This window comes from Bidens hawaiensis, unplaced genomic scaffold (assembly GCF_021521415.1).
Source record: "Bidens hawaiensis isolate Kalapana, Puna unplaced genomic scaffold, B.hawaiensis_p1.1 tig00028503_1, whole genome shotgun sequence".
In the NCBI taxonomy this organism is placed as follows: domain Eukaryota; kingdom Viridiplantae; phylum Streptophyta; class Magnoliopsida; order Asterales; family Asteraceae; genus Bidens; species Bidens hawaiensis.
The window spans coordinates 72,459-93,456 of NW_027505120.1; the positions used below are offsets into that span (position 1 = coordinate 72,459).

Here is a 20,998-nt window from a genome sequence, read left to right on the forward strand (position 1 = left end):
ATCATGTCCAAAAAGGATAAATGGAATCAAAATGAATAAAACCAACACAATTCACTTACTCGGTTCCACAAACTCACTCGCTGAGATTCGTTCACTCAGTTAGTATTTGGTTTAAATGCTCTTAATGGGGCCAAACAGGTCCTGGGCTGCTTATATCTTTCAGTTCATATAAATGCATAGAATCTTTTGTTTCGTACTCAAAAGACAGAATCTTTCGGGTCAAACTCAAAAGCTAGAATCTTCGGGGTCAAACTCAAAAGCTAGAAGTCTTCGAGTTTAAACTCAAAAGATAGAATCTTTCATATGCTTCATAAACATCAAGAACTTCATGACTACAGAACTTTCGATATTGAGCAAAATCAGTGCAAACTTTGTGTAGAACAACTAATCTATGAGAATAATTTCATGAAATTCAATCACTCAACTCTTAAGTTATCATTTCTAACTTACGCCACCAAAGCTCTAACTTTGAGGGTGTCACAGTACCTAATTCTATAAAGTAAATAAGAAAACACCATCATTTACAGAACTACAATACTCAAAAGTAAACTAAGGCAACCATTGAAAAATTGAATTCTTTTCAAGCTGAATAGAACACAGCAAATCATCCCCTAATATAACATATAAATCATACTGATCATAAATTAAACAAAACAGCCTGAATTAAATAAAATGTAAGCAGAAACAACAACAAATATCAAAAATAAACCTCAACAGATCAAGACTCTTGCAGCTTCTCGGGCTTTTCGCAGAGAATCATATGCATTGGGGTAAAAATACCGGTTTCTCCACCTCTGGTAAGATAATCAGCAGTCTTAAAAAGCATTTCATGAACATCAACAGTTCCTTTCGGCGCAACCCCTACGGTTTCAAGCACTGTCACTAATCAATGATTCCTCCAATACGCAATTCGCCCCATTTTCAACCTTGACCACCATGGTTTTGACAGAGGTTCGCCAGATCCTTCTCTTTAACCACTTAAAACCCTACCTTCTTTGCCACTTCAGCAATGTCGGAGTAGCTCCTCAATCTTGGCAACGGATCACCTCTCTCCATCCCCTGGATGATCTCCATGTGCTCAGGATCCTCTCCACGGTAAAATTCCGTGGTTACCTATTCACACAATGTAATTAGATCTATACAGTTAATGTGTGAATATATCGGGTGGTGGGATATTAGTAATTTTGATATCAAGCAGAATTTATATATATATATATATATATTATAATCTATATTATAAAACATCCAGGCGTCCTTTCTCTCACTATAAGACGCCACTAAATTAAATTGTCATCAATACTACGGTAGCTATGCCGGCAACTATCCCAGCTAAGTTAACATTCAAGAACCAGCCGTTCGCCTGAGCATTCCAACTGACCCCCTTAAATAGCGCTAAATTAAACTCTCCATATGTTTCAGGCAAGTCTTCGATCACCGGCTTCCATTCGGCTCCGGCGCATTCAATTTTAACATCAACGCTCATCTGTCGTTTAATTTTAACATCGAATGTTTCACTCTTCAGTTTGCATATCCATTTAATCTCTCTCATATTCGTCGGACTTACTCCATCAAAGGACGTGATCCTCTCAATTAGGGGTTCATCTCGCTGGAGCATTCAGTTTTAGACGATTCAGAGTGTTCTATTTAGTATAGATTGCTGCAACCCAGATCGTCGAATGGACCTTCATCTGATTGTTGTTGTTTTAGTTATGTTCTGATTTCAAATTATGTATTTCTGTTACTTACAAAACCACATGCTATTTTTTCTTTATGATAATTACACTTAGGGGAGATGATTAAACATCAGGGTTTCAATTGAAATCAATGTGTTTTATTATTATTCAACTTTCCATCTGCTTAGGATGGCTTTAGGTAACAAGAAATTGTGAACGAATACCTTGACATGCTCTTATTTAATTGTCTCCTAACCTTTGAATGTCCTTGATTTTCTAAAGAAATATAACATCTTATGTTCTGTTAGCAAATCCTTATAATTATTGTTTATGTAGAATTTAGGACTCCTGAAGCCATATCGCTAGTTGCAAGTTTTTATTTTACAGCACAATCTGCAAAATCTTGCTGATCAACACTCTTATGTTATCAAGAATTTGACTCCAATGGTTATGAGGAAAGTTGAGGTTTTAAAAGGCATCCACTTAAAGAATAATGTGCATAATCATGAGTCACATGAAATTCGTTATGAAAAAGCCTAAATATGTATGGTTGCTTTTTCTTTATATTACAGGTTACAATTCATGTGCACAAACATATACTTTTGTCACTCTTAATACCTTTTTATGAAAAAGTCTATATGTTTTGCTTAATGTTATTTGTTTCTTCTATTATATTGTTTGCAGGATGAACTTGATGAGATAGAGGCAAAGTGTTTTGAAGATAGAGTAGCACTGAAACTGAAATATTCCAGTACCACCACCTTTGACAAAACTCAATCTTACTTTATTTTCACTACTGAAGAGGTCTTACTTCGAAAGGTTAGCTACCTTCCTATCAAGAGAACTACATAAATATACATTACATTTACTGTGTCATTATAAATTAGTATATGTGTTTGGGTTAATCGGTTATAACGGATTTAAAATTTGCGTAAGAGAAACCCGAATTGCTAACTTGCTTACGGTTTAAAACGAACCCACTAATCAAATAAGAATTCGGTTCGTTTTTTAATCGGTTTCGGTCTAATTCAGTTTTCGGGCTATTCAGTTCAAACCGAATAATGAGACAAGCAAAGGTTATAAGATTTGTGAGAACATGGAGTTACAAAAAGTTTGGTTCAGAAAAAAATTATATTGTTGATAGCCATGGCTACTCCGGAAGATATGATGATAATTGGTTATAACGAATTTAAAATTTGCTTAAGAGAAACCCGAATTGCTAATTTGGTTACGATTTAAAACAAACCCACTAATCAAATAAGAATTTGGTTCGTTTTTGTTATCGGTTTCGGTCTAATTCAGTTTTCGGGTTATTCATTTACAAACCGAATAATGAGCCAAGCAAAGGTTATAAGATTTGTGATAACATGGCTACTCGGGAAGATATGATGATAAATGCAGAGCATATAGGATTGTTGATCTGTTTGTTGAAGCCCATGATGGTACAAAGTACAAACAATAACAAATAAGCTAATGCGCAATTCATTGTACTGATAAATAGGCTTTATTTGTTGATAAACACTTTTTTTTGCTTAGGTACCAAATTATTAACCGTTAATGTTTAATAATGTGATCTCAGATTGCTGAGGTAACACATGCTGATGTTGTTTAGCTGGGTTGGGGTCATGAGTCCGAAATTTCGAAACTATCGGATGCTAATTTGGAGGCTAAAGGAATTATATTTCTTGGCCCGCCTGCTCTATCCATGGCGAATTGGTGGCTTTACGAGAGGCTGGCTGCGATTTGTTATTGTTTAATTTAACTTGAGATTCGGTTAGTTTAAGTTGAGTTGCTTTAATTGTTTGACTGATCAAGCATTAGTAATAGTTTTGACGCTGACACTAATTTGAGTTGAATTTTGATTTTGACTACAAAAATATGCATAAATTAAATGAACGAAGGTAAGAGAACGTGTACGAACATATATGAACAAATGTCTCATGTGTTCATGTTCGTTTGTTTAACAAAGAAAAAACTTTCGTTCATGTTCATTTATTAGATAAAGCAAACATAAACGAACTTTCCCCCGAGCAATTAACTAAACATTTGGTTTGTTTACAATCTCACCTGAAAAATGAGATATTGATGTTGTTTCTTGTATATGTAGAACATTTGGTTTGTTTACTATCTCACTTGGAAAATGAGATATTGACGTTGGTTTTTTATATATGTAGTGCTGAGATGCTAGCCAATTTTGGCGTCCTGTGGATCATTCTCGGTCTTCTGAAAGGAAAGCCCTATCAAAAGAAACAATTGAGGTACATTTTCTTTTATAAAAAACTTTTAGTTACACAAGCAAATAAAGCCAACTATGATTACTGAACGGTTTCAGCGGTTTATAGACACAGCTGCTAAACACATCACTCTTTGTGTAATAGTTCTGGTTCGGGTTTATTGTTAGAACTGGTTCTTGATTCTGGCATGTCTGGTTTAAAATCTTTACATTTTACTGAAAAGTTGTTTTGGGTTCTGAGTTACATAATTACACTATTTGATTATTCGCACAGTTAGCACATTAATTTAATTTGTACGTTAACTTTCCCCTACTTATAATATTGTGTGACATGTTGAAGCAATAAAGAAAATTTCAGATTATCTCTCGATTGATAATAGTAGGAAAAGGCTATAGTAAGATTATTGTTTCGAACTCAAAAACCTAACTTTCAAAACATACAATAAAAGGTAATATATGTATAGTGTTAAGCGGGTAAACAAGTTAAAATGGATTAATGGGTTGTAATCAAGCTGTAAACGGGCTTTATTTTAATTTATAAAATATATTATCAAGATTTGTTTTGGTATAACTTTGAATGGATTGACAGCTTCACAGTAACTTCTTGGTTGGTCAGCTGCGATTTTGCTTCATATTTCAGGTTGTTAACTGAGGATATTATTCAAGAATTTTGAAGACCGTAGTATTTAAACGAGAACATATTTGGGTTAGTTGCCTCTGTCTAATAGATATTTATGTTAAGATTTTTAGTTAAAATAATTTAGTGGTTGCGTGAACCATTTGCTTATGAATAGATCATAACCAGCTAAATGAGAAGAAAAAGTTCTTGTAAAAAGGGCACATGTCAAATGGAAAGAGGGTTGTTAAAACTAGGACTGCTAAATGGGTCAAGCTCGCGCCAACGGTCGAAACTGAAAGTTTCAAGTGAAACCAAGCACGGCATGAACCTGTAAACCGTGTCACACTTATGAACATGACACATTTATTAGCGACTTGACCCATTACATCACATGTAGGAAAAACGGGTTAAGCGAGCCAACCTGCTAATGCACCATTTTACTCGAGCACTGCCCATTTCGCTGAACATGTTCAAGGGCTCTACCCGAAATAGACTCGAACCTGTTTAGACTAATCCTTAGGACCTAAACTCACAAGTTTTATTTTAGGTTTGTGTCATGCCAGAAAATTCACTCTTAAACTTCACAAGCCATTTGATTAAGAAAATAGTATTTAAACAATTGAAGAGTAACACTCGACCCAAGCGACCCATATCTTCAAGATAAATGTTTGTTTGTTAATTGGTTATTAATTGTTTCCTGGAAATACAAATTAATATTTTCTATTTTTGGCAGCAACATGATGGTAGCAGTTTTGAAAGTTAATGCAAGATGGACCAGTTTGTAGCAAGCAAGACTATAAAGGGTATGTCATTTTTTTTTGTTACTATCCGTAACTTGATGAAGTGATAAAAAATTGTTGCTTGACCTACACAACAAAATGTGAGATGGACACAAATTTGCAATGAGTAGTTTTCTCATTTTCTTAAAAAGGAGGTTTTCGTGTTCTTTTCTTTTCATTTTTGGTTAGATGGAGAGCTCCCATAAAAAGGACTTTTGATAATGCCACTCATGCTCCAACTAACCGCCTCGATGGGTAAATTCATTTTCATTCCGGTTCATATGCATATTTAAAGAGGAGGTATATTTATATTTATTTATGATTTAGATTTATAATCATGATTAATTGCGATATAGTATTTTGAGAATGCAGATGAGGAGGGTTAAGTGGTTAACCAAGTTCCATCGGCTTTCTACAAGACCATACTTGAAAATGTTAATTACTAATTTTCAAAATTACAAGAAATGTTACTTCATTCCCTTTATCTAAATTTTGCTAAAAAAAAGGGGAAACTATAAGCACTCACTAAAAATTGGGTCATATTTGTTTTGTGTTTTGATTTAACCCGTTTAGTGTTTAGTTTAGTGTTTATTTGGTGGAGAAGCATTGAGGTTACTTCTTTTTTCCGTAACGTGTTAATTTTTTCATCATGTGGTGTCTAATTATGATCAAGGGCGAAGCTTCTAAGGACCCGGTTAAATCATGATTGTTAACTTAAAAAATACGGAATTCTGTTTAATTTATTTTTTATGATAATGTTATCAAACGACTCTTATATTTTTGGTGTTGTAATCTATATTGAATTTTTCTATAGCAAATGCCGGTGACTGGGTGCCATAACGAACCAAATGACCCACCGACCAAATCCCCTTTGCGTTCCTGTCGCAACGTGCGGGCTCTTTCACTAGTGTGTGTGTGTATATATATATATAGCAATTTAACATTAACAATTCAGTATACTCTCATACCATTAACAAATTAACCTTTTGCAACTTACAAAACACTAACGATTGTGGTAAGTAGAGACTGATTAAGACCTAAAACACTAACAATGTACACTAAAAATCGACAACTGATACAGTAATACTTAAAAACCTTATATCGGGAGAATCGGTCAAATATTGCCAACATTAACAGTACCGATATTTTGACCGATATTGATATTGACTGTATAGAAAATAACTAGAGTAATTATGCTAGCGCTAGAATAATTATTGTTATTACTCTTTCGCTTTTTATAGTGTAATAATTCTAATTCAAAACTATTTATACATTTGTACGAACCCTAATTGCAATTATCACACACATACCCATTCGTATGAGACATACATGGCTCCGGGCTTCAAAACCCTAAAGATCTCGCTATAAACCTGTTCCAGCTTGGGCGCATGGCACGTGGCCTCAATCGAGTACGCCCCATCAAAACTGTCATCTGCAAACAGCATCTCCAAAAAGTTCCCGCAAACCACCTCACAAAGATGGCCCAACCCGGCCTTCTTATTATGTGCCTTCGCCCGGCTAACCTGGTACTCATTGATGGTAATCCCCACAACATTACACCCGGAATGCCTAGCAATCGCCCGCATTGGGCCTCCAACGCCGCACCCAGCATCCAGCACCTTCTGGCCCGGCTTGACATTGATCAAATCCACCGCCATTTGCTCGTGGAGTTGAGGTTGGTTTTCCCGGAAATAGGCGGGGAGAAATGGAAGGACTGGCCCCAGCCCCATTCGTAGATGTCGGTAACGAGGTTGTAGAACGTGTCGACACGTTTTCGGGTTTTTGGATTTGCTTGGGGAGGCGGAAGAAGGACCAATACTGGTTGTAGGGTTGTTGGACGTTGTCATGTTGTATGGAGTCTCCGGATGTGACATTCGTCATTTTCGTTTCAATAAATGTATTTGTTTTATTACCCGTCTTATAATCGGATCTCCATATTTATTAAAGACGTCAACGTATTTATTATGTCTTTCATTTGGTTCGTATTATGTTATTAAAGCATTAACGAATCGAGTAATTGCACTTTTAACCCTGCACTATAACCTTACCACTTTTGCTCTTCAACATAAGATCAGGGACTTGTTTGCAATATTTTAGAAAAATAATACCTTTTTATCTTTTCTTCCCCCGTCAACCGTCGTTACCCCTACCTTCCGTTTTGATTCCTTAATCCCGTAAATCAAGCTAATTAAACGAATACATAATATCCGCGAATCATAATCGTCATTTACATTGTGTAACAGTCCGTCAATCAAGTTAATATAATCAAAATCGCATAAACATAGGCCGCGGATTAGTTTTGATCTTGTTAGCCTATAAATACGAGCCTAAAATCCAATTAACGAACACCACACTATTGCCTCATCATCTCGAAACAAAACCCTATCCTAATTGCATCATCGTAATAGTTCTTGACCACGTTTAAGTTCATCATCAAGCCGAAACTTTAACTCGCCGTTCTCATACAATCTGTAACCATTGCATGTAATTGTAACGTGCATTATGATCGCGATTTAACCCTCTTCAAAACCCCTTTGTTAATTTTGATTGACAGAGGGTATAAGACCCGATTGTAAATTCTAGGGTTCATAAGGTTGGGGGTTTGTTTGCATAACGGGTTATATGTATTATTTTTTGTGTGTATTAACGAATTGGAAGCTGGCTCAGATGGCCAGTGCATATCATGTTAAACACTTAACCCAGCCAGGGGCGCAGGTTCGATTCCTCCTGGTCCGGTTTTGGTTCTTTTTTTTTTTTTTGTTTTGTTTGTTGATTTATTAATATAAAAACTATATATTTATATTAAACCCATATTTTTGTAACACTCGATTAAACGAACCGAACTCCAATAAGCTTCTAAAATAAATTTCATATATATATATATATATATTTTACATAATCATTTATATATATCTATATTTTTACATTAAAAATAACAATAACAATAATAATAATAACTATGATAATAATAAAGGTGTTACTTATCCTTCTAAATGGAATCTCGTTAAACTATCAACTAAAGCGTTTTCATAGATAAGTCGGTATATATACTTTAAATGTTTTTCTTTAATAAATAAATATAACCTTTCATTTTTTTCTAATAATTAAATTAATAAAATTTGATTACACTTTTATCAATATTCTATAAAAAAAATAACTAATACGTTAACGACCCCAAATCCGTTGCAAGCCCATCTCTTTGTGTCTTGTTCATTTAGTTACTTAAATATTTAATTAATTTACGCTTTAATAATTAGGACAAATTGTCGGGAATTCTCGCGGGACCAATTAGCTTACTCTAATCTTTACCGAGTTCTCAATACCGTATTCCTCATTCCAAGTGAGTTCTTCATAACCCCATTTTAACGTTTTATAATATTTTGGGGGTAGCACGTCACAAGTTTTTCATTCGTTAGTTATGTGATTGTTTACAAACCGATTCACTTATATCGTACATGTTAATGTTATTCGTGCATATTGTTTATGATTATACGTGAACATGCTTGTAATGTGTTTATTGTTTTTATGGTGGAAGTTACGCAAACGCATACACATAGGCCTGTAAATGAACCGAACGTTCGGTGAACTTTCGTGAACCGTTCGGCGGGAAGTTCGCTTATGTTCGTTTATTTAATAAACGAACGAACATGAACAAAAATTTCATGTTCGTTTAATTAAACGAACGAACATGAACACATGTTTTGTTCGTTCATTTATGTTCATGAACGTTAGTTTATGTCTGTTTATTTATGTTCGTTTATGTATTAATAGAAAATAATTAAATATTATCTGGATAGGTAATCAGCTTAAAGGTTTTATATTTGTTAATTTATGTTCATTTAAGTGCTTTTAATTTAAGTTTGTTTATATTTGTGTTCATTTACATTTGTTCATACATGTTCGTCTATCTTTGTTCAGTTCGTTTAGGTTTTAAACAAACGAACACAAGTGTCCATCTTTAAATAAACGAACATGAACATAAATATTTGTTCGATTAAGTATCCGTGTTCTTCTAAAGTTAAATGAACGAACTTGTTCGTGTTCATTCGATTCGTTTATAGGCTTTCATTATTCACATTGATGAATACATCGGTCTCAATCTCTAGGCTCTTCCGATTTTATTTGCGTTCGTTTGTGTTCGTGAACACATTAATTTCCTTGATGAACGAACACGAACATAAAATCTTGTTCGTTAAGTGTTCGTGAACCGTTCGTGAACACATTATTTTCTTAACGAACGAACATGAACAAGGCCTTGTTCGTGTTCGTTCGGTTCGTTTACAGCCCTACATACACATAGTGGGAGGTCCGACGGGACGTACCCGCGCCGTCTAACGTTACGACTTCGGTTGTTTACGTAAGGTGGTTCTCATTTCCCCGACTTCAACGGCTTCGGCTAAATGAACCGAAGGACGACACTATTTGATTTCATTTACTTTACACTTGAATACTTATTGCATGACGATTGTTGAATCGCGAGTTTTCTATATATATGTATACGCAAAAACTTATGAAAGCTCACAAACTTAATTGTTGACAAAATATATTATTTTCCACGTGCTACAGGTTGAATCGATAGTATGCTAAGGACGGAGATCATTAGTATGCCTTAGGATATTGAAATAAAGAACTTGTTTACTTTTCCGATGAAGTGTTTTTGCTTTTCTTTTATTTATGAACAATGTGTGTACTTTTGATGATATAAAATCAATTAATTATAATTAATATCTCTTTAATAGCGTTACGAGCTTATGAATGATCTGCACGTTACACCCGGGCGTATTCCGCTTAAAACCAGGGTGTTACACCGGAGAGGTGGACGGCGTGTTTGCCTTGTTGTTCGGCGGAGCCTAGAAGGAAGATGAACAAGTATAGGCCGCCGGTGAGGAGTAGGGTGACGGTGAAGACGAGAGTGAGGAGATCCATGAATGGGATGGGGGGGCAAGTGTGAGCGTGTGCTTCCTATGATGGTTTAAGATATCTTACATATCTTCAAACCAAAAATTACACTAAAACTCATTTTATTTTCTTCCTTTATTTCAATTAAATAATACTTTTTATACATTTTATCATTACTTTTTCTATTTCTTCCACTCACAGTCTTTCAAAATATATTAAAAAATTATATGGGATAAACAGTAGCTTTTCAAATATACAGAAAAATCACTACTTTTTCTAAAATATAAAAATTATTCATTCACAGCACCCTGAATCACTCTCTAAATTATAAAAACACCTCTCACATAATATAAGGGGTTAGATGAGAATGCTCTAACTTATTATTATTATTATTATTATTATTATTATAGAGGTAACTTCATATATATCTACCTCTACCTATACTAATAAAAGAAAATAATCTATGACACATGACATTCTGAGGTTAATCATCACTATCAAATTACCGCCCAAATCACTTCTCTTCTATTAATGAAAAGAAAAAAAAATATCTTGATTCTAAATATAGTATTGATTATAAATTCAACATACCGTATTAATCGGTCAATCTCCATTAATTGAATTATTAATAAATTATATTGTAAACATACTTAATATAAAAAAAATATTAATATATATAATAATTACGTGTCATAAACATATTTTCTTTAAAATTAAAATATATATAAAAGAATTTGTTTTTAAAGAGTACACTAACATTTAATTTTTGAGAAATCTTCATAAGAAAACTATAATAATTTTGTTTATTTTTTACAAATATCCAATATTTAATAAGTCTTAAAAATCATATACAAATTTTCCATTTTTATATTTAGTATAAGATTATTGTGACAGTTGAACAACATTGTGTTTATAATGACATCATGAAAGCTGTTCAAAAAGGAAAATCTGATGTCTTTATTGGTTTAGGGTTTAAGGTATGGAGTGAAAAACATTTTTTGTGAAAGGTGTTAACTACATTCTTCAGATTTAAAGGCCTCATTGTTTTAAATGTTGCTTCTAGTGGTATTGCTTCATTATTGTATACCAATGATAGAACAACCCATTCTCGATTTAAAATTCAAATAGATTTAATGATATAAAGCGACTATATTTGTAATATATTTTTACATTGATTATCTTTTATTTTATTTGTATTAAATTATTCATTGCGATGAATTTTTTAAAATTCAAATAACCTTTTGAAAGGGTTTCAATACATTGTTTTCTTTCTCTCCTCAAATCCGCCGCTTTCCATTTCAGCACCAGATCTATTCCCTCCTCCGATTCATCTTCACCCCCATCATCTTCCTTCGATTTTTCAAAGTTTTAAGGTTGGAGAGAGCCTTATAGTTGCTCGATTTGATAGGGTTGAACCCCAAACAACCGCTATGGTGAACCTATGGCAGCAGTTAAGCATAAACTGAATGGTGCTCATCGATTTGTTTTGTTTTTGGTGAAACCAACGAAGTCAAAGGTAAGTGTATTCTACTGTTAGGGTTTCAATTGATAGTTAACACCATTTCGAATTTGCTAAATTTGTTGTTTCATGAATATATTTTGTAATTACAACTTACTGATTTGCAGTGTTTTGGGTTCAATTCTGTTTTTGTTCCTTTAGGGAAGTTTTAAGTAATAGTCAACATGGTTGTTTGTTAATCATTTGCTTTTATGCATTTCATGACTTTGGGTTTTTTATTTGTAGTTAAGACACATGGATTGTGTGGTGATTTGTATTGTAGGTTGCAGATTTGGAACTGATTGTTGGCTGAGTGTTTGCTTCAATTTGATTCTTTGTTATTCGTATTTTTGATGATATTGTATAGACAAGATGGATTCGTTTGCTCATTGTTGCAATATGCTTATAATTTTACGAAATTTGTATGTTTGCAGGATGGAGCTGTATTGGCACAACTTTTAGGAACCACTGATTCTAGAACTTTCATTAACTTACAATGGCACTAATAGATTCGCCTATTTATTTTGCTAATACAAGCTACATTAAAGAGAGGTGAAAAACTATAGCTTTTTCTTTCTTTCTTTCTTTTTCTTTTTTTGGCTAAAAAAGTTTAAAATATATTTTTGTGAAATGCTAGGTTTTGGGAGTATCAAATTGTGGTTGATCAGCTTAGCAAACATGGGCCAGTAGTTGAAAGAATATATATTGTGATTTGGAGATGTCCTGTAAGTTTATTTTTGGGTTAGATTCTCACATAGGATTTATTAGTTATTTGGTTATATGTTTATATTAATGTCGATTTTCGACTGCTACTTATGTTGATTTTGAGTTTGTTGTTTTTTAGAACGGATTAATGGTGTCAAGCATTGCAGTTATCCCCGTATGGGCTCCAAAAGAGAGCAACGAGTCTTTTTAGATGGGATAGCAAAGAGGATTTGCATATCATTGTTGCATTTGACATCAAGTACATCCTGAGCAACACTTTCTCTTACTATGACCTAATTCGTGGCACCACCACCATGCCTGGAGCGGTCCCATCAAGGCACAATTAGAATGGTGATAATCGGGTTCGACATTTACTTTTCAATGTCCAGAGGAAATGCTTATGTTCTTGCTATGGAATGGGATAAAACAGTTATATAGTGTACGTAATGTGGCCAGGTGCTATAGCAGCTGTAGGTAACTAAACTTTATTTTACATCAAGTGTTTACAAAATAGTTATATATTATTATGTAACATTTCTTTTGATGTCTAATTATATGTAGATTTGAAGGTTGACTTCGACCGATTCTAAGTGAACGCAATGGGTCAAGGATTTGAATGAATACATTAGCAAGGTATTTATAGTTCTAGCTTTGTGTTCATATTACATTTGATTTGTAATATATAACTGTTTTGCATACTATGCGAAACAGGTCAGAAACCGGCATCATTTTGGTTAAAATCAAACTACGTGCTGAAACTAAGAACTTACCGCCCTACCTGTTTGGGTAAAAACACGGGCCTGCTCATCAATAAGTGATCGTAGTTGAAATGGTTAGTAATAAATACTACATCATTTGGTAAATGAACAAAAAATAGTATTGATTCTAAACTATTGCTCTAGGGAATTTGGATTACTATTTTCGATTAATATTATGTATCAGGTCACTTTATCGATACGCCATAGAGTATATATTGGCGCTGCAATTGATGTTGCTTTCTTCTGATGGGTTGATATTGAAATATCTGGACGGGTATATTAGTCTAACACATGCTAATAATTGAAGTTCATTAATGTAGTCAATAAGTCATAGAGTACATATTGGCATACGAAATATATTAAACAGAAGAGAAAGAGCGGCATACAAAATAGGGAATTTTTACACAAAATCATAACTATAATCGAACTTTTGGTTAACCGAATAATCATAATCGTTTGATTTCGTTTGTCGGTTTTGATTATTTGGTTTTGCATATTGGTTCTGTTCAATTATTCAGTTTTCCTTGGTTTGCTGTGGTTCAAAAAGAGCCGTTTTAAAAGGGTATAAGTTTGGTTTTAGTTAAAATGGGTCGTTTTAAAAATGTACTGCTTTGATTCGTGCGTCATAAGCAAGAGAATGAAGTTGTTACGGCCCAGAACTCATTGTATTAGTAAAACGGGCATAACGGGACGTAAGGAAGTGATCATAATTGAAAGAGACAAGTATTCGAATCGAGTCGAATAGTATACTCAACTCGATCGGAACGAATCGAGTCGAATAGGAGGACTCGACTTGATTGGAACGAATTGAGTCGAATAGGAGGACTTGACTCGATTGAAACGAATCAAGTTGAATAGGAGGACTCGACTCGATTGGTTGAGAGTCTACTCAATTAAAATGGACTCGATTCGACTTGTTTGGACTTAGCTAAAAATCGTGGAAAGTTAGTTTTCTGATGAATTTTTAATGAAGCCTTATTAATGAAAATAAATTTTTTTCCAAGCTGACCTGGCAGCTCGACCCCAGCCAGGGGCTCTGCCCATTGGAACCCTAATGGATCCCAACTTTAACACGGAAAACATAATAATGGAATAGTGAGTTTTCCGGCAACTGTTTGGGTTTTCCAACACTGGTAGAGCTTGGCTAGTCGCATGGTCACTTAAATCACTCAATTTCGAGTTCGTTTGATATAGTTTTGGGCTATTCGATTGATTTCGAAAATAAACCTCACAGGTATGTTTTTATTAAAAAAAAAACTTACTTTTCGTGTACGGAATTGCATGAAACTTAGTAGGATGATAGATCGGGTCATGATATTTGATAAAGTAATGAACTTGTGAGTAAATGAGTAAGCTGGTTAGGTTTGGGTAAAACGAGTGGTGTTCGGTTCGTGAAAAGGGCGGGTAAGCGAAGTCCGTTTTGCACGAAATTTGAAAGGAAAGTAAATCGGGTTGAAACATGTAGGAAAAACATAAAATTCATAGTAAAAGAGTTAAAGGGTGAGGTTCGGGATGAACAAGTATGATTGGACCATGTAATACCCAAGTAGATAAGGTTGTTAAGACCCATAACTCGTTATAACAGTGAAATGAGTGATAAGGAAATATTAGAGGATGAAAATAGTTAAAGAACGATATTAAAGAATAAACAACTCGAATCGCAAAAAGGAACAGAATCGCATCGCACGAAAACGCAATGCGATTCGTTGGAAATGCGATGCGATTCGGGTGAGGAATGCGATTGGAATTGCTAGCCAAACGATGTGATTCATTTGCATATATGCGATGCGAGTGGTTTGCACCCATGCGATGTGACTGGTATGCATTCATGCGATGCGACTGGTTTGCACCCAAGCGATGCGACTGGTTTGCATCCACGCGATGCGATTCGATTATGTCATGCAAATGCGATCTGTTTGGGGAATGCGATCGATTTCCGGTGCGATTCAATTCAGAATAGTAACCCATTAACTAAGTTAAAGTAGTTCACTAGTCTAGAAAGTATGACCTGATTAGAAGTAGTTAATTAACAGTTATAATTGTCACACAGTTAGTCATGCCCAGCAGAAGATGGGTGTTACAGTTAATTCAGAAAGGAACAGGACCCAGATGAGTTTTTAGCCCATTTTCTCTGTTATGTTTTCTGGGATGCGTGCATACTTTATGTGATAGGTTCATACACTTATTATATTTGGTAAGTGTATAACATGTTAATGTATGTATAGACTTATATTATTATATGACAGAAGGTATGTTTGGATGCGTTAGAGCATAATGTCTATTGCTAGGTTCTTAGATGTATTAGATATGATTGTAGGGCTTAAAATGTAAAATGTATGTTTTGTATTGTGTTTAACGCATATCTCCACAAGCACCGCATATGTTATGCGGCGCATAACATATGCGCTGTATAACTTATACGGGCTTGAGGTCTTACTTGTTGTTTCCTATAAATAGGGGACTTATGCCGTTATTATGCAGACTTTTGGTCAGTGTTAGAGTGAGAAAGCAGAGAGAGAAAGTTTCCAAAGAGTCATATCTTGTAATCTTTGAAGTTATCAATGAATATGATGCTTAATGTTTACTTGTTTTGTTCATTCTCATTGGATTCCGCACATTGAGATACAAGCTGTAACATCTAGAGATCCTAATTGTTGTCTACATCCGCAGTGCATCCTTTTTCAAGAAATTCAATTTGATTTGATGCTTAAGGCTATTTGCTATCGGCTTTAAAATCAAGTCTTGTATCTTTCATGAGTCAACATCAATCTTCAATCCACTGCTATCACATTCCATTTCCCAAAACCATACATGATTAATCCCCAAATACACCGATATTAAACTTTTCAGCTCATTTAAATTCATCAATTCATTAATCAAATCACATGGGAAACACCAAGATTTAATCCATGTCTTCTCTTCAAGTTCAAGATCATGAATACTCAATGTACAAGCATTTATAGCTCATAAATGATGATAACTTTTATGTTCATATATCAACTTTTAAGTCTTGTATGCAACGCATAAGTATGTATGAACCAAATGATCTTACAAGCAGGTACGTACTCATACTTTGACATTTCAACGTGTACGATTTACGAAGAGGATACGGCATGAAGATTTAACAATGAAATGAATATACTGTATATGTAAGGTACTTATGCGGCGCATAAGTTGGCTATGAAGGTTTTTGACAAAGTTTTGTGGGAAAACGATGTAGAAATGATCTGATTTTTGAGTATGTTGTTCAACACCAAGTATATGACAATATGTGAAATTTTGGTGAAGTTTGAACGGCTACATCGTCTGGAATGATCAAAATTGTGTAGAAAAGAAATGTTTTTGAGCTTTTCTAGATAGATCAAGAGCCACAAGGCTCTGATACTAATTAAAAGTCCAGGAAGTGTCTTTAGAGTGACGTGTGAGAACATCCACGACCAGATCTACCCTACGATGCTATGAGCGGAAATCATAACAAAGTGAAAAACTCGAAAACATCTCTTTAATCTCCTTGTTTAATCAATGATAGCAGTGATAAGTATAATAGATTTTACAATGTAAAGCTCAGGTACAACATGGACCAACTTAAACTAGAGGTCAGAGAGCATTAATAAACACAAATGCCAAGCAACCTATTTATAGGCTTGTTTAGGGACTTATGCGGCGCATGTGCTATGCGGCGCATAACATACGCGCCGCATATCTTATGTGCCGCATAAGATGCTTGTGTTAGACATTAACGTATATTCCTACATCACATGCTATATTGACCTAACAACACAAGAAGTACTAGACATTCCATGCTCTTACAGAATCCCCCTTGGATAGTACTTGTCTTGTGTCATCTAAGCAAATAGACATTTCGTGCTTCAGCAAACTCCCCCTCAGATATTGCTTAGATTTTAGATTACCAAATGAGCACGATGGCTGCTTTGTGCTTGAATCTAAAGTACAATTTCTCACGCATGATTCTTTACAACATGAAGATGAATTTTGGAGAGGATTAATGGTTGCAGTATCCGAGATTTATACAGATGTTCGTTGAGGACCTATTCCTAAGTGTCAAAAAGGAGGGGTCTAAGATTTTTCTAGATCATGTCACTGGGAATAATCTGGCCAAGTTAGCTTCGTATAGACAAGTGAAAGAAGCTGATATTCCTAAGTCAGAGGATTACTTGGACATCTCAAGAATCCTAATTATGTTGCTCCGTCTGATAATAAGTGGAGGAATGATGGTAGTGATTCGGACCGGGCAGAAGAGGAAAGATTAATTTTGGAGTTTAAACCGGTGGGTAAACATTTTATCAAGATTGAGTCTGGTTCAGAAGGTGAATCTGTTACACCTAAGAATAAAACGCAGAAGATTATAAAGAAAGAGATTGTTACACCTATCACTCAAGAAGAGGTGTATTCAGCTACATCTGAGAAAGATCCTGAAGAAACAGAGTCGGATTCTGAAGGAAGGAGAATGAGATTAGCCAATCCAACGGCCAAGTTTGAGAAAAGGGCAGAAAGTTCAAAGGAAAGAAAATCAACTGATGAACAAGATGTTACATATGTTCCTGAAGGAGTTGTGGAGAAGCCTGGTAAACCAAAGAAAATTCGCATAAAGAAGAAATTAAAGAGGGCTACATCTCCCAAATTGAAACTTATTGATGAGCCTTATGTGAAGAACCAGAGGTGACTGTGACTCCTATAAATCCGGAAATTATAGTTGAAGAACCGGTTGTTGACTTTGGCAGAGATGATAATGTTTTAAAGACACCAGTTGTGGAACCATCTCCACAAGTTCAAGTACCACATGTTTCACCTAAAGCAGCTGAAAAGGTTCCCAATTTTAGTTCACTGTCACTCGATGCTAGCTGTTTTGGAGATTTTCCAACTTTCAGAGATCATGACTTGTTGAAGGCTATTGTTACTGAACAAAGGATTCGAATTGATAGTTTGGTGATTGAGAACGAGAGGTTGAGGAAAGAAAATGCTGAACAGAAGAAAATAATCGAAGATAGTGAGTTAAGAAGGAAACAAGCCGACTTGTTAAATCTTCATATAAGATACTTTACAATATTGGAAGACAAATTGGGAATAAATCTTGTTGAGGAAATTGGAAAGTCGGAAGAAAAAGTGTTCACTAGAGTGTATGGTGGTGAAGCGCTGTCTGAAGAGAGTAATTTCAAAGTACAATATGACCAATATCGTGTTTAAGCCAAGGGTAAAAGGAAGGTTGATGAAACAACTGTACATGTTGACATTCCAGAAGTTGGTGGATCATCATCGGGATTTGGGCAAGTTGATATACCAGAACAAGTGGTTGGGCCAATATTGGAATAGATTGTTGTTGAACCAGTTGTTAAACAGAGTGTTGAAACAGTGATTGAGCAGGTTGAACCAGTTGTTAAACAGAGTGTATGGTGGTGAAGCGCTGTCTGAAGAGAGTAATTTCAAAGTATAATATGACCAAGATCGTGTTTAAGCCAAGGGTAAAAGGAAGGTTGATGAAACAACTGTACATGTTGACATTCCAGAAGTTGGTGGATCATCATCGGGATTTGGGCAAGTTGATATACCAAAACAAGTGGTTGAGCCAATATCGGAATAGATTGTTGTTGAACCAGTTGTTAAACAAAGTGTTGAAACAGTGATTGAGCAGGTTGAACCGGTTGTTGCAGAGCCTGTTATACCTAAAGAACCAGAGGATGAGGAAGAGGATGAAAAATTGTTATACTATGAAGATTGAAATACCATAATAATAATAATAATACCATCTGGTGACCACCACGAACGACCGAAAACCTTTGTCGCCGCCCTATACGTTTTTCCGGTGACCACCACCAACGACCGAAACCCTTATGATATATAGTTTCCGACATGAAGGCAATCGGATGTCACCAACGCAGCCCCATACGAACCGCTCTTGCCCATCAGATTCTCGCATGAACAACCGCTGCCGCCGTGTACGTTCGGGACCTCCACCACCGTATCACGTATCAGATTAAGGTAATCGATCCAAATGCTTTATTTCGACTGTAGTATATATCAACTTGGTAAAATTTATTATAATCTAGATATGCGACAATCGTGCATTCAAAATAAATGGAAATAAGGTTATGGATGTGGTATACGAAATGACATGCTCAGAGTCAAAATAATAAGATATAAAACCATGACAAGAAAAGTTGGTGACCTGTTAATAAAAGCGTAAATGAGTTTTGAAATAATTAATTTTTACACATAACAAGCAACTTACGAGTATTGATATTGAACTCTTAATTGGTTAAAGCTTACTAGTCATTTTAAGTAACACTTTATTTAAAAAAAATAGATTTAATATTATATCTAGCATTTAACTTCTATAATGTACGCATATATGCACAAACTAAAAGTGATTTTATTTTTTAAACTGTGCATTTTGGTATTAAGAACTTGATTATTTCCTTAATCAAAGTAAACAAATTTATTCCAAAGAAATACTGAAACAAACACGAGACTTTAAACCTAGACACAAGTAAGATAAAATTCAACTTAATAAATATATGTATGCGTACACAACCTTATGTGATACATGCCTGATGCCAATAATGTAGGTTTATTCGAAATACGTATAAATGGTGATCACTTATCTTTTATAAGACAACATATCAACTAACAAGGTACGGTTCTTTACCCCCTCCTTTGTTATATGTTTCGATTGTGATAAACCCTATTAACTAACACCTGGAACTCTTAACGTCGTTGGCTCTTCGTTCGTTTTGTGTTTCTTATGATTATTTGTTTCACTGCAACAAGATCTTTGAAACCTATATGTTCCAGGAAGGTAGTATGAATTCCGAACATCTTAGAAAACGGAACTTTGATAATGTATCCGGGTGTGGTGGATACGCTGCGGTACATCCTATATATAAACACTCGGCTATGTTATTAGGGCCACGTTAACCAAGATGTGCGGGTTTCATATTACGCTTTGTTTTCCTATCTGTTATACGCTAGTCAATAATATATTAGCTGCCCGCCCATTCACATTCAAATTATATTTCTTGTTATTGATATTTAATTTGCCCTTGATAGCATGCGATATAATTATGACTATGTTGTACTCATTCTCGCATGTTCCAATATTAAGATATGATTATGTGTTTGATTTGAAGCTTTGAGAGCGTGCATAAGATATGTTATTGAAGTACTGTTTCAGTTGTACTCTGTTACCCGAGCATGTTCCTACTTGTGGGGGTGACCACAAGCACGACATTGTGGCATCAATGGCGTGGCACCGGCCGTGACGGTGAGCCTAAATCACGGCGTCTCTTAAGGGCAGGTGTGGCCCATAGCTATTAGGAGGCGTATGGATCGATCCTAGGTTACATGGATAGGTATGGTATGTTAGTGGATGGTTGAGTGTATGCCAACACTGCCATCTCACTATTGGGTGCATAGTTCTGCAGTGCTATGTAGCCCCATTAGCAAGTTATATGTTTCGGCTTTGGGTAGCATCCATATGATACGATTTATTCTGTTGGCTTTCTTTACTTTGTGTCGTATCATTTTACGTTATGATATATCTTAATTTATTTGTACTTACTGTAACTTGATCTTTTTTTTCCGTACTAGGCATTTAGCTCATTCCGTAAATTTTTCCCTCACATAGGTTCACAGGTTACTTTGGGCGGGATGGAGAGAGTGAAACAAACTTAGGATGCTTATGAAGATTTATATATAGTGGAATTATGTCTTTTGTCTCTGTATACCTCCGTACATCGTGACTCGTCAGCCCATTTCGGGTTGGGGTGTTACAGTGATTCTCCTTCTCATGATGATTTTGATGATGATGATGATGATG

At 35.0% G+C, this 20,998-nt stretch overlaps 1 pseudogene; it reads right to left on the bottom strand.

The window, feature by feature from the left end:
• Positions 1–640: 640 nt before the first annotated feature.
• LOC143610856 (24-methylenesterol C-methyltransferase 2 pseudogene) lies at positions 641–10,230 on the bottom strand (annotated as a pseudogene).
• Between the last annotated feature and the right edge of the window lie 10,768 nt (positions 10,231–20,998).